At 35.6% G+C, this 13,549-nt stretch overlaps 1 pseudogene; it reads left to right on the plus strand.

Annotated features, from left to right (window-relative positions):
• Nucleotides 1-798: 798 nt before the first annotated feature.
• Nucleotides 799-9,060, plus strand: LOC122732112 (annotated as a pseudogene).
• The last annotated feature ends 4,489 nt before the right edge of the window (nucleotides 9,061-13,549 follow it).

The following is a 13,549-nucleotide window of genomic DNA, read 5'->3' on the forward strand; positions in this document are numbered from 1 at the left end:
ATATCACTTGGTAAATATTTGTGGAATGCATGAATGACTAGGCTTAGAAATAGTTAACCATATTTCAGTAGTTTTGAAACTCAATACAAATATTTCTAGGCTAAGAGAAAATATTATAATTATATAAGATATAAATAGAGATGAGAAGTAAAGAGTCAATGGATTAAAAACAAGATATATTGTTATAGGAAATGAGATTCTTTGCTTTCCACATGTCCCTCTTTATCCGCCCCCCCCCCCGACATAAATTTTCTTTCCCTTGCCTACAAATTTAATCTTTTGTTGTAACTATTATGGCAGGGTGTATCTAGTCTTCAGCAACAAGTTTTAGGGGAGGAACTTCATCTGAAGTTTTGGAGATAATGGCATAGATTTTTTCTGTGTTGTTACCATTAAAACATTAGTGTATGTCACCTATACTATCATTATCTCATGAAGAGAATAATAATCTTGGTCATAAATTGGAAATTTTCCTGATTCTCTCATATCATTCCATCAATAGGGATGCTAAGGTTTTATAGATTAACAAGAGATTTCAATTAAAAAATACCCTTGAGGGGCAGCTAGGTGGTACAGTAGATAGAACACCAGCCCTGGAGTCAGGAGTACCTGAGTTCAAATCCACCCTCAGACACTTAACACTTATTAGCTGTGTGACCCTGGGCAAGTCACTTAACCCCAATTGCCTCACTAAAAAAAAATACCCGTGGGTTTTTAGTCCACAACTTTTGGTTAGTCATATAAATACTTCTTACTAAGCTCTCTAGCTATAAATAGGAAAAAGGAAAGATCTTAATTATGAGTACAGAATCAAGGTAAGTATTTCCCAAACAACTTCCTTTATTGGAGGATGGCCCATGAAAGAGAGGTAACTCTGTCTCAGTACCTAATTTTTTGGGAAGGTCAGAATTTAAACTTATGGACACCAAAATGAATACAGCTCTATCTTCATTTCGGTCAAAGATGCTTGTAAAACTTGAATTTCCTCATCCATAAAATGAGAGGGAAGGACAAGATTACTATGGTCCCTTCTACTTGTATTACTCAGTATCATCAATGTATTCCTAAAATAAGTCTTACTTTTCACTAGTTCATACAGTAGATCTTTCCATGTCTTTCTAAATTATTTATTTACACAATAAACATTCTACATTTGCACCTAAAAAGAATTTAAAAAATATTCATTACATGCAGATGTGCCAGTGGTTTGGCAAGAGAAAATGGTACCAGGACAGGCCATTTGTTCTAATGCAATTATCATCATTATCATTTTAATGATAACATATAACTATCATTTAAGTTTACAAAATATGATATATGTATATATATGTATAAATATGTGTATTATATATATATATTTAATATTACATATCCTAACAACAATTCTGTGATGTAGGTGTTATTACTATTGCCATTTTACAGATAAATAAACTGAGACTGAAAGGTTGAGTTACTTTAAACCCAGGTCATAGAATTAAATGTCTGAATCAGAATCTGAACTCAGGTCTTTATTATTCCAAGTCCAGTGATCTATATATTAGATCATTTAGACCCCTAAAGTCAATATCTTAGAGAAAGGCTTTTTGTGTGTTGGGTCATCCCTCTGTAGAAGATTTATGAGAAGATAAAGGCAAGATATTCACAAGATGAAAAAGTGAAAGTATGATTGCAATTTATATTGAGCACTGAATGATTACCCACAATGATTAATACAGAGATTGAACAAAATAGGGGATCTTGGGGGGTGGAGCCAAAATGGTGGAGGAAAGACATTAAATGCACAGAGCTCCTGACACAATTACCCCCAAAACAGCAATAAAAGAACCCCTGAGGCAGAATAACCAACAAAAAGATGGGCTGAGATTATTTTACAGCCAAAGACAGATAAAAGGGGGCAGCTAGGTGGATCAGTGGATAGAGCACCAGCCTTGGAGTCAGGAGAACCTGAGTTCAAATCCAGCCTCAGACAGTTTACACTTATTAGCCGTGTGACCCTGGGCAAGTCACTTAACCCCAATTACCTCACCAAAGAAACAAAAAACAAAACAAAGACAGATAAAAGGAGGCAGTGCTGGGCTGCTTAAATAGTCCAGCCCCACATTTCTACCAGCACAGACCCCATACATGCTGCACCAGAGGAACTTACCCCTGAGCCTTAGAATCAGCTGCAGCAATAGCATCTTCTGGAACAAAGCTTATGGTCAGGTGAGAAGGCTGAACAGCTGGCTGGGGGTGTCTGCAGGACCCAAGGAGAAATTTGGCTGTCACATCCCAGCAGAGGACCAGAAAGAAATTCTGAGTGGCAGGAGGCTCAGGTGGGGAGGAGTGCAGGCTCATTGGAATCTAAAAACCACCACAGCACTCTGCTGGCTGGTTAACTAGCAGATTGGCTTGAGGTTATCTTTGGACCAGAGAACAGGCCAGGTGAGAGAAAAACCTGCTTTCCCTCAAACTGAAACAATTGGGGATCTCTGAAGCTTGGGACAGTATAGCTTAAAAGTAGATACCCACTGTAAAAGGGAGTTAAAAGTCAAGCAAAAAATGACAAGATGAGCAAGCAAAGAAAGTTGAGAACAATAGAAAGTTTCTTTAGAAATAAGGAAGATTGTGATGCATCCTCAGAAGAGGATAGCAACCTCAGAGCCCCTACATCCAAAGCTTTCAAGAAAAATATGAATTGGTCACAGGCCATGGAAGCATTCAAAAGGGACTTTGAAGAGAAAGTAGGAGAAATAGAAGGAAAATTTAGAGAGGTAAAGGAAAGAATGGAAAGAGAAATGAGAATGCAGAGAGTCATAAAAAAGGCAACAGCTTGAAAAGCCAAATGAAAAAGAGATACAAAAGTTCTCTGATTAAAATAATTGTATAAGAATTAGGATTGAACAAATGGAAGCTAGTGACTGTATTAGAAACCAAGACACAGTAAAGCAAATCCAAATGAATAAAAAAAAATAGAGGGTAATATGAAATATCTCCTTTGAAAAACAGCTGACCTGGAAAATAATTCCAGGACAGACAATTTGAAAATAATTGGACTACCTGAAAATCATCAGAAAAATAAGAGTTTAGACAGCATCTTCCAAGAGATTGTCAGAGAAAATTGTCCTGATATTCTAGAAGCAGAAGATAAAATAGAAATTGAAAGAATCCACAGATCACCTCCTGAAAGTGATTCCAAAAGGAAAACCTCCAGGAATATTATAGCCAAATTCCAGAGCTCCCAGGCTGAGAAGAAAATATTGCAAGCAGCTAGAAAAAATGAATTCAAATACTGTGGAGCTATGATAATGATAAAACAAGACCTAGCAGCATCTACATTAAAGGATCAGAGGGCATGGGATATGATATTCCAGAGGGCAAAGGAAATGGGACTATAGCCAAGACTCATGTACCCAGAAAAATTGAGTATTATCTTTCAGGAGAAAAATGGGACTTCAATGAAAAAGACTACTTTCAGGCATTTGTGATGAAAAGCCCTGAATGGAAAAGAAAATATGACTTTCAAATATGAGAGCCTAGAGAAGCATAGAAAGGTACACAGTAAAAACAAATCATGATGGATATTAAAAGATTAAACTGTTTACGTGGTAAGATATTATTTCCAACTCATAAGCATGTTCTCAATATTAGGGTAGCTAAAAGGACTTAGACAGAGGGCACAGGTGTGAATTGAATATTTGAAGGAAAGAGAAGAATTCAGAAGAAAACTGGAATTCGTTCTAAGAACAGTTTGCAGAAGCTTCCTACCATCATTTAGCAAAATAATTATGAATGATTTTACCCTAATTCTATTGCCAAGAACATGAAGCAATAAGCCGCTATCTTTAGTTTGCCCCTAAATATCATAGCAATGTTTTTGTTAGTTGAAATAAATATCTTTTATTTTAAAAAAGATTAAACTGTTTACTTTGCTATACATGAAGATAATACTTCCAACTCATAAGAACTTTCTCAGTATTATGGTAGCTGAAAGGAATACACTTAGAGTAAAGAAGTTTGAAATGAATTTGAAGGGATGATATCTGTAAAGCATTTATATTTTTTATCCTTGTGTTTTTCTGTGGCAAGCAGGGTGGAATGTCATGTCTGGGGCCAGATTTGGGTTTGGGACTCCCTGGATCTTACAAAAAAAAATTTAAGCATATTTTTTTTTTACAGTTCCTTAATCTGAAGTTTTGTTTTTATCTGTTTTCTTTCACAATTTAGCTAATGTAGATTTTTTTCCATGACTACTCATGTATAACTTATATTGAATTGCTTGAGTTCTTGGGCTGGGGGTTGGAAGGGAGGGAGGAAGAGGAGTTGGAACACAAAGTTTTAAACAATTTGATGTCAAAATTTGTTTTTACATATAATTTAGAAAAAAAAATTTAAACAGAAAAAAATAGGGGATCTTGAATTCCAAATGAATAATTTTATGCCTTCCTTTTCAATTAATAATGAATTTGCAAGTGGCATCAGGTTATGTATGTCAGGTGCAACATTCATATTTATGGTCAAGATTGCATTCTGTAAAGCTCAAATGTCATGTTGAGCAATATGGCGAAGATTCTCATCCTGTGCCTGGTTACTTGTAAGTCCCCTTCATGTGAAGTAACCAATTCAGTGAAGTCTGCAACTGATAATTGACAGCATCACAACTGCCAGATCAATTGTGCCCATGACTACTGGAGTGAGAATGAATTAGATGAGGCCATCCAAAAGATGATAAGATGATAAGGTTGTCAAACAGGAGGACCTCATCGTTTTCAACAAACTTTGGTGCACATACCATGAGAAAGGCTTAGTTAAGTCATTCTGCCAAAAAACTCTGAGTGACTTGACACTAGATTAGATTCTTACCTTATTAATTACCCCCACAGGATTTAATGCTGGGAAGAATTCTCCCCTCTTCCCAACACCACTACTGGATGACAAGGGCAGTGTGATTCCTAGTAACACAAGCTTTTTGGATACATGCACAGTCATGGAAGAGTTGGTGGATATAGGTCTGTTAGAAGCCATTGGAATCTTCAACTTCAGATACCTCCAGATTGATAAAAATTTGACCAAACTGGAGCTAAAGTGTAATCCAACACTTAACTAGACTGAGTGCCCTCCATAAGTCACCCAGGAGTAATTGATCAAATATTTATAGTCCAAAGGCATGGAAGTGACAGCCTAGAGTCCCCTTGGTTTTCCAGATTGGCCATGGGCCAAGCTGGAGGACCCTTCTCTCTTGATTAACTCAGGATCCAGGCCATTGTAACAAAGCACCAAAAAAAAAAAAAAAAAAAACCAGCATAAATTCTGATTAGGTTCCATATCCAGAGAAAAGGAGAAAAGTGGTTATGATTCTCAAGTCAGTCACCCCATTATAGATTGATGAAAATATTAAAGTGTTTGATTTTGAGTTGACTGTGAGGCGATATAGACCAGAACTTAATTTTTTTGCATTCACTATGCCTTTTTACCAGAGAAATTTTTATATAACCCTGAGTATATAAGTATATAAAATCGGTATGCAAATCAAATATTTTCTGCCAAATATTTCATGACTCCCACGCTCAGTTACATGACACCATTTGGGATTGTGACACACAGTTTAAGAAGTTTTGATATTGATGATACTCAACTTCAATTGTGACTGCAGAATTTTGTGCATTGGTCAATGCTACTTCTCACAATGATTACCCCTTTGATGCCCCATTTTAAAATATCCATATGACAGTCTCCTGATGCTTCTACCTGTGCCTACTCATCCTGACAAAATTGTATCATTTTTCTGGATTGTATTGTTCAACTCTCATCTCTGTTTCCAAGAGTTGTATCAACCACTTAATAATATCATTAAATCTCAGCTTGACTGTGTAACTCCTATGTTTTGGACCCTTCTTCCTGCCAAGCTAGTGCAGGATGACTACCCTTTCCACAGATAGGTACTGAAAGAAAGAAATTTTCCACCAGCAAATTGTTTTCTTTCTTTTAGTAACAAATAGATTTCATCTGCTTGAAGTTATAACCCTAACTTCTTGATTTAGACAAAACAAAACAAAACAATAAACAAATATCTCATGGTTTTAATTTAACCCATTTAAAAAGTTAATAAACATCTAAAATTTGTCATTGGGTTCAAGTAAGATTTTGTCCTGTCAGTTTTATTTTGACAATATTTATGGCTAAGTAGAAGATAGAATCCTGGGGTTTAATGAACACGGGACTTTTAATAGCTATTTCCCTATTTCTTTCCATAGTTATTTTCTAATCCTTGTCTAATTCAAAACCATCAGTCAAAGAACAGAGCCTTCCTTCATCATATAGCTAGGAATGCAGTGAAAAAATTAACTTACTGGCAAAGAAATGTCATTTCTATTCAGCCTCCTCTCCTTATCCTTTACCTACCACCAAATTGGTTCCATTTGAGTCCATCACAAAATTCATAGCACCATAAGGCAAAGCTAGTATGAATGGAACACAAACATTGGTGCTATGGCTGGATCTAGTTCTGCCTCCCTACATTCCAGCCCCTTTGTTGTCCACCATCTCATTCCCCTCTTTGTTTCTGTCACTGCCACGTTCTTCTGCTGCTCCCACTGTTGCTTCCTCTCCTGCACATGTTCTATTCACCCAAAAGTAGTTGGGTATCTGATGTCTCTAATCTCCATCTTCAATAAGATTATTACTAACTGTGATGTTCAAAATCTAACGTGTGTGTCCTTAATTGCCCCCCACCCAGTATGTGGGGAGAATTAGCTAAAGTTTACTTATAAATTCAGCAACAGTTTAGACTTTTAAGCATTTATTAAAGTATATTAGGGGTTAGTGAAGAGAGAGAGAGAAAGCTATCTTCACCTAGCTATCCAAGAGAGTGAACTTCCAAAAATTAGGAAACCTGGTACCTTCCTCCTTCTGCTACCATGAACTCCTTTCTGAACCAAAGAGGTTCCCTGTTCAATCGAATGGAAGCTTCCTGTGGGACTGGAAGAGGGGCAGTTCCCACACAGAACTCCAAGCTAATTGGCTGGTAGCATTGATTGACATGACTTACAGGCAGTTCTTTGAATAGAGGCAACTTCTTGATGCCAGGCAACTTCCAGGATGCTAGTCACATACTTCTCATCAGGAGGTGGCACCCTGGTTCTCACATTCACTCCCCCCACCCTCTCTTTCTCTCTGGTGGGCAAGGAGGATTAAATTATTTGTCTATGGTCAGCCAGCTAGTAAGTATCACATTTTGAGGCCGTATTTGAACTCAGGTCCTCCTGAATCCAGGGCTGTTGCTTTATCCACTGCACCACCTAGCTGCCCCTCCAACATACTCTCAATAATCATACTTGGTACTTTCTGCCAAATGCTTTCACCCCAAAGAATTCTGAGAAGATAGATAAATAGATAGATAGATAGATAGATAGATAGATAGATAGATAGATAGATAGATAGATAGATAGATGTAGATTTAGACATATATGTAGATATGTATAGAGAGATATATAGAGTTAGAAACAGATAGATATAGATATGGACATACACATACATATATACATATAGAATGATATAGATATACAGACATATATAGTAATATATGTATCCATACATATATAGGGATATATATATGCACACAGATAGAGGTGTAGGTGTAGGTTTAGATACAGATACAGATATAGATTATATATAGATATAGAGATAGAGATACTGTAAGGGGCTAAAATTCTAGCTAAACTATCCAAAATCTAATGAGTTGTCACCAATAAATTATAAGCTTTAGCAATAGTATTTAAGTGTTTAAGTATTTATTACAGAGCAATAGTATCAGAGAGAAAGGCAAAAATTTAACTATTTTTAAGAGACCCTCTCGTCTGACCCACCATGGTGAGGTCAGGAACCAAAAGAAACAGAAACCCTCTGCCAGGGTCTGCTTCCTACTTCATGTCCTGCTCCCAGAAATGGGATGCTCCTCAAATTGATTGGCTGGTTACCTTGATAGACAGTACCCACAAGCAAATATCACTTCGGGACCTTGACCACATGGCTTGCCCTCAGAGGCCTTCACCTCATGGCGGAGCTTTTCTACAGTAAGTCTCCAGCAGGTGGCATCATTCCAATCATTCCAATACAGATACAGATAGAGAAGTAGATATAGATATAGATATAGATGACATAGATGATATAGATGTAGATGTAGATGTAGATATTACTCCTGCTATTCCCATGCCTGCTTCTATACTCCTTGCTACACTCCAAGGCCTAGCCAAAAAGAAAAAGTGGAAGAAAAAAGTGGGGATAAAAGGAGGGATGAACGTCTGTCAAATCCTTTCAAAATGGTATATATTTTTTCATAAAGAAATTTAGATTTTTTTCCAGAATATCAGGTGTGTGTGTGTGTGTGTGTGTGTGTGTGTTGTAGTTCAGGCCATCTTGTTAATTGGATTATTAGAAAGGTAGGTTTTGTTTTTAATTCATTCATCTGTCTGTATTATTTTGATTGTTCAGGAGAACAGAATCATGCAGTTGGTACCCAGAATGAGCAGCCTTTTGGAATATAAGACTCGTCATTCCTGTGCTTTTTGTTTTGTTTTGTTTTTGTATTGAGAAGACAGAAACCAGTTGGTTAAAGGAGCAATAATTCAGAGGCAGGCATGATTTAAATGCAGAAGGAAGTGATCAGCATTTGGATTAGGATCTAAACTATGAAAGGCTAGGGGAGACCATTCCAAAATATGGCCCTATGTCTTTAAGTATGAGTTAAATGTTGAGGCAAATTGAAAAAACAATTTCATCCTTTCTCGTTTTATATTTGTCAACAACTTCTTTTGGTCCACTCTTGGTTAACCTCTCTGAATATGATACTGTGTTCTTTTTACTTCTTTGTCCAAATCTAATCTCAATTTTCACTAATAAACTTCCAATCATTGCATACCAAGTTCACTCTATACCCAAATTCTACCTAGCTCAAAAAAGAGAGGTACTATGAGGCCTACCTGATATAACATCCTCAAGGCATCTTCTCTCTTATAGGAAAAAGATAACTGGATGTGGATCCAAATTTTGTAGGAACTACAGGACTCTGTTGGATGGTATTAGATCAGGGGCTTAACTTCCTTAAGCCTGTTTTCTTATTTGCAAAATACACATAATATTCATAATATTTATTCTTTCCCTCACAGAGTTGCCTGATTCAAATTAGTTAATATTTATTAATTGTTTTATGACCCAGAAGGGCTATATGTATGGTGGCTGTTATACTGCATTGAATTTGCTACTTCATCTGGTACAGTTGGCCACACATCCATGACTTCTTATGTTGCCATTCTTGTCCATGCTTTCTCTCTCCATCTGCTTTTGATAGATCATCAGTCCCTTACCCTATGCTTTATTTTGAAAAAAGATACATTTGTAAGATACAATTGAAGCACTTGGCCTGCCCCTAAATATGAGCTTTTACAATGAAGGAACATTGAATCCCTGCTGAACTCCATGGTATGTGATTTTTGAAGTTAAACTGAGAAAGTAATTTTGATCATGTCATATCTGTAGAACAAACCTTGTCTCCCTCGAAAAAAAATGTTTTCATGAAACCAATTGCGTTATTTGTTTTGGGGGTTTTTGTTTTTTTGTTCTTCCTCAGCTTCATATTTCCTGAGCACTGATGAGATTAGTAAAAGAAGAATCCAGATCTGGGAAGTCCCATACTCATAGTAATGGTAATGTGATTTACTCTGATTTTAAAAGTGCTAAGTTCTCTTTGATTCTCAGAAATTGACTGACCTATCCACAGCTCTGCTTCTATCTGGGAAGTCTTGATATCTTGTTAGTAGAAAAAGTGTGATTAGTATGGGTTTACTTAAATTACCTCAGAGTCCCCAGCTACTGATCTTGACCTAAATACTCCTGGCTTGCTCAATTTCACTGGGTTTTAATTTCTAACATTTGCAAATAGAAATGATTTCTCACAGGAATAATGTAGAACATACTTAACTTATATGGTTTTACTCTTGCCATAAGAACAGTAACAACAATAAAGCAATTCATATTAAAATATCTGACATGAAGGTATGCACCCATAGCTTCTCCTGGCCCCAGGTAGAGCCCCAAAAAGACACTAAGGATTTAGGAGGTCTACAAAATCACAATTTGTTGTATTTAGCAACCCAACACCTTCTCCTGGTGCAACTAGTCAGTGGAGTTTAGACAAAACAAAATAGGTCCCAAATGATGCTCAAGTTATATCATCCAGTAAGGGCAGTTGTTAGATTGAAACTCAGGCATTCAGGTCTTACTTTTAATGCAATTAGCCCAAATTTCTCATTCTACTTTCAATCTATTGTTTCTTATTTTGAGACATTCCTTTTCATGATGTTTACTGTTATACTTATTCAGTCTTCAAACATCAAATGAAACAAGTCTGCCTTTATTAAAACGTGACCATGAATATGAAGTTTCTATTTCTGATGGCAACTGATCCATTTCCTTTCTTAAATACTGAGTCACTGATAATTTTAAAAATAATATAATAAAACAATTGCAGATATAGCATATTTTAACTTAAGTGATAGATTTAAGCAGCTTCAAAGAAATTGATAGTTTTAGCAGACTATAAAAGCATACTCTTCTGGCTTTCTTAGCATAAGGATTATACACTTCTCCTTTATGCTTATAATAACAAAGCAGATTTTTCTACCAAGTGCCAAGTTTCTAAAAAACCATAATGTTCAGATCTCTTAAAAATAAATATCGGCCCTTCAAAAATGAATTCCTCATAACAGAAGGATTTTCAAACCATCTTGATCCTTTCTAAATGACATTACCTGCAAGTCAAAGTGACTGATTCTGAAGTTATATCCAGGAATGTAAATGATTCAGGTAATTGTATTAGAAAAGATATGAAACTGTAAATTTCTTATGAGCTAAAAATTGCAGTGTAGTCATCCTTCTGGAGATCCATTTATTTTCTAGACATAGAAATAGCTAAATTGAAGGAAAAACTGGTAAGAAAAACTCATTTCTCTATATATTTGAAAAACCAAGCATCTTGGATTGGGGGACGGGGCAATCTCTCACAGACCACATTCTTTAACAAAAGTCCATTAAAATCTCCCGACCTTGTGTGGTTTGTTATTTCAAGGTAATATTTTGGCTGAACAGATTGTTCTGGCAACTTTTCTCCTATTTCTTAGCAAACTTATTTCAATAAACATGGTTTTTACTTCTTTATCTCCTTCGCCTAATTACCTTCTGATTTTTACAGAGATCTGTAATGTATAGCTTAATAATACACACCAGATGTCTCCCATCTGACAGCATTGTTTCAGAAAGTATTACAAACTTAACAGTTCATTGTTGTCTTTTGCCAATATTCTATTAAAGGGCTATAGACTAAAATGAAGGACTTACTCTCCTTTTCTCTTCAAGTTATGAGAAATCAAGCAAAAATTAAAGTTCATATTAGTGTTTCATAGTTTGTTTTTCCTACTGCATCATGTAAAATTATTTTTATTGTCAACATTCATAGAATCATAGACGTACATATTTTATTATAATACAGGTCATCTAGCACAACCAGATATTTATATACATGAAGAAACTATTAGAAAGGGTAGGTAATTTTCCTAAGACCACACAAGAAGCAAGCAACAAATTCAGTATTAAAATCAAGTTTTTTTGATACCAAATCTAGCAGTCTTTCTGTTGACATGTGCAAATGGTACTGAGGTCTAGTGTCAAGTGGAACGCTCAATTAAGAACCCCTGAGGGCAGCTAGGTGGCACAGTAGATAGAGCACCGACCCTGGATTCAGGAGGACCTGAGTTCAAATCTGATCTTAGACACTTAACACTTACTAGCTGTGTGACCCTGGGCAAGTCACTTAAACCGAATTGCCCAGGAAAAAAAAAAAAAAAGAGAACCCATGGTGTCAGTGTTCGCTATACATCAATGCATACTTTGTATTTGATCTAAAAGATATCTTAGCCTTTTCATGTCATGGACCCTTTTGGTAGTCTGATGAAACATAAAGAATGCCTTTTAGAAAAAAAAATTAATGAATAAGATCACAGAAGAAATATATACACATATAGAGAAAGACATAGACATTTATATATACACATATGTGGAATTTTATACATTTATACAAACATGTATGTATATTTATGTATGTGTGTATATATACATACACACACATATGAAAACATCTCTTTTATCTTGGCCTAGAGTAAAGATCTGAGTTCAAATGTGCATTCAGATACTTACCAGCTGTGCAACTCTGGGTCACACAGGCACTAAACCTCTGACTGCTTCAGTATTTTCATCTGTGAATGGATATAAAATTAGTTGCTACTTCTGAGGGTATTCATGAGATTACAATAATATTCATAAAGCACATTGAAAATCTTAAAAGTTAAGATTATTAAAATACTTTAAAGTATTCTTCTTCTTGTTCTTCTTATTTTTTGTTTGTCTGCTTCTGTTGTTTTTTTTGGCGAGGCAATTGGGGTTAAGTGACTTGTCCAGGGTCACACACCTAGTAAGTGTAAATGGTCTGAGGCTGGATTTGAACTCAGGTCCTCCTGAATCCAGGGCCAGTGCTCTATCCACTGCACCACCTAGCTGCCCCCTATTATCATCATCATCATCATCATCATCAATACCCTCTGGACTTTGACTCTTGAACCCCTAAATTATTAAAAATTTCTATTTCTATATCCCCTTATAGAAAATGGACTAATAAAAGAACTCCTCTTATATATGTTCAAACATCTTCCTCATAAACTGTTACTTATATTATTCTGTTAAGGATTGTTGCTGTTCAAATCCACAATCAGAAGACCTGAAAAGATTCCTGGCCATCTTTAGTACTGGTGTCACAGTCTCTATTGTCTTTAATGGAAGGTGATCTGGTTATCTTTTTTAAGTAAGTAAACTGAAGTCATCAAGTTTGAGTTCCCTTCAGCAACTCCTATTTTTTTTAAAAAAAAAATCACTTCACCTTATCAGCATGTTCACTTAGTCCCATTTTGATGAAATAACAAAAGTAGAGGTATTTCTCTGTATTAAATCATAAACACAATATAGTACTAATAGCTAATATCTCTATTGCGCTTTCTATGTGCCAAACACTTAGCTAAGAACTGTTACAATTATTGTCCCATTGAATCCTCACAACTCTAATAAGTAGTTGCTATTATTGTCCCCAGTTCATAGTTGAGGCAAATAGAGATTAAGTTATTTGCCAAAGATCATACAAATTATTCTGTATTCATGGAACCTTTTGAGGTCAAGTTTTCACTTTATGACTCAAGAACCCATGCTCTGGCTTCCAAGATGCATACTACATTATACATCCATACCAATTATTCTATTTTTCAAAGATCTATCAAAATCACAGATATCATCCCCAATATTGTCATCTCAAATTAAAATCCTTGTAAAATATCAATAATTTGCTGCCCAATTACTAAAATAAAGCTAGTAAATTTCACATAAAGTATGATTAAGGATTTTATATTTTGTGATTAACTCTTTGGACATAAAAAAACAGACAAAGTTTAGGAGTGGACTAATTAAATAATGAAAC

The sequence above is a fragment of the Dromiciops gliroides genome, chromosome 6 (assembly GCF_019393635.1).
Source record: "Dromiciops gliroides isolate mDroGli1 chromosome 6, mDroGli1.pri, whole genome shotgun sequence".
NCBI classification, from domain to species: domain Eukaryota; kingdom Metazoa; phylum Chordata; class Mammalia; order Microbiotheria; family Microbiotheriidae; genus Dromiciops; species Dromiciops gliroides.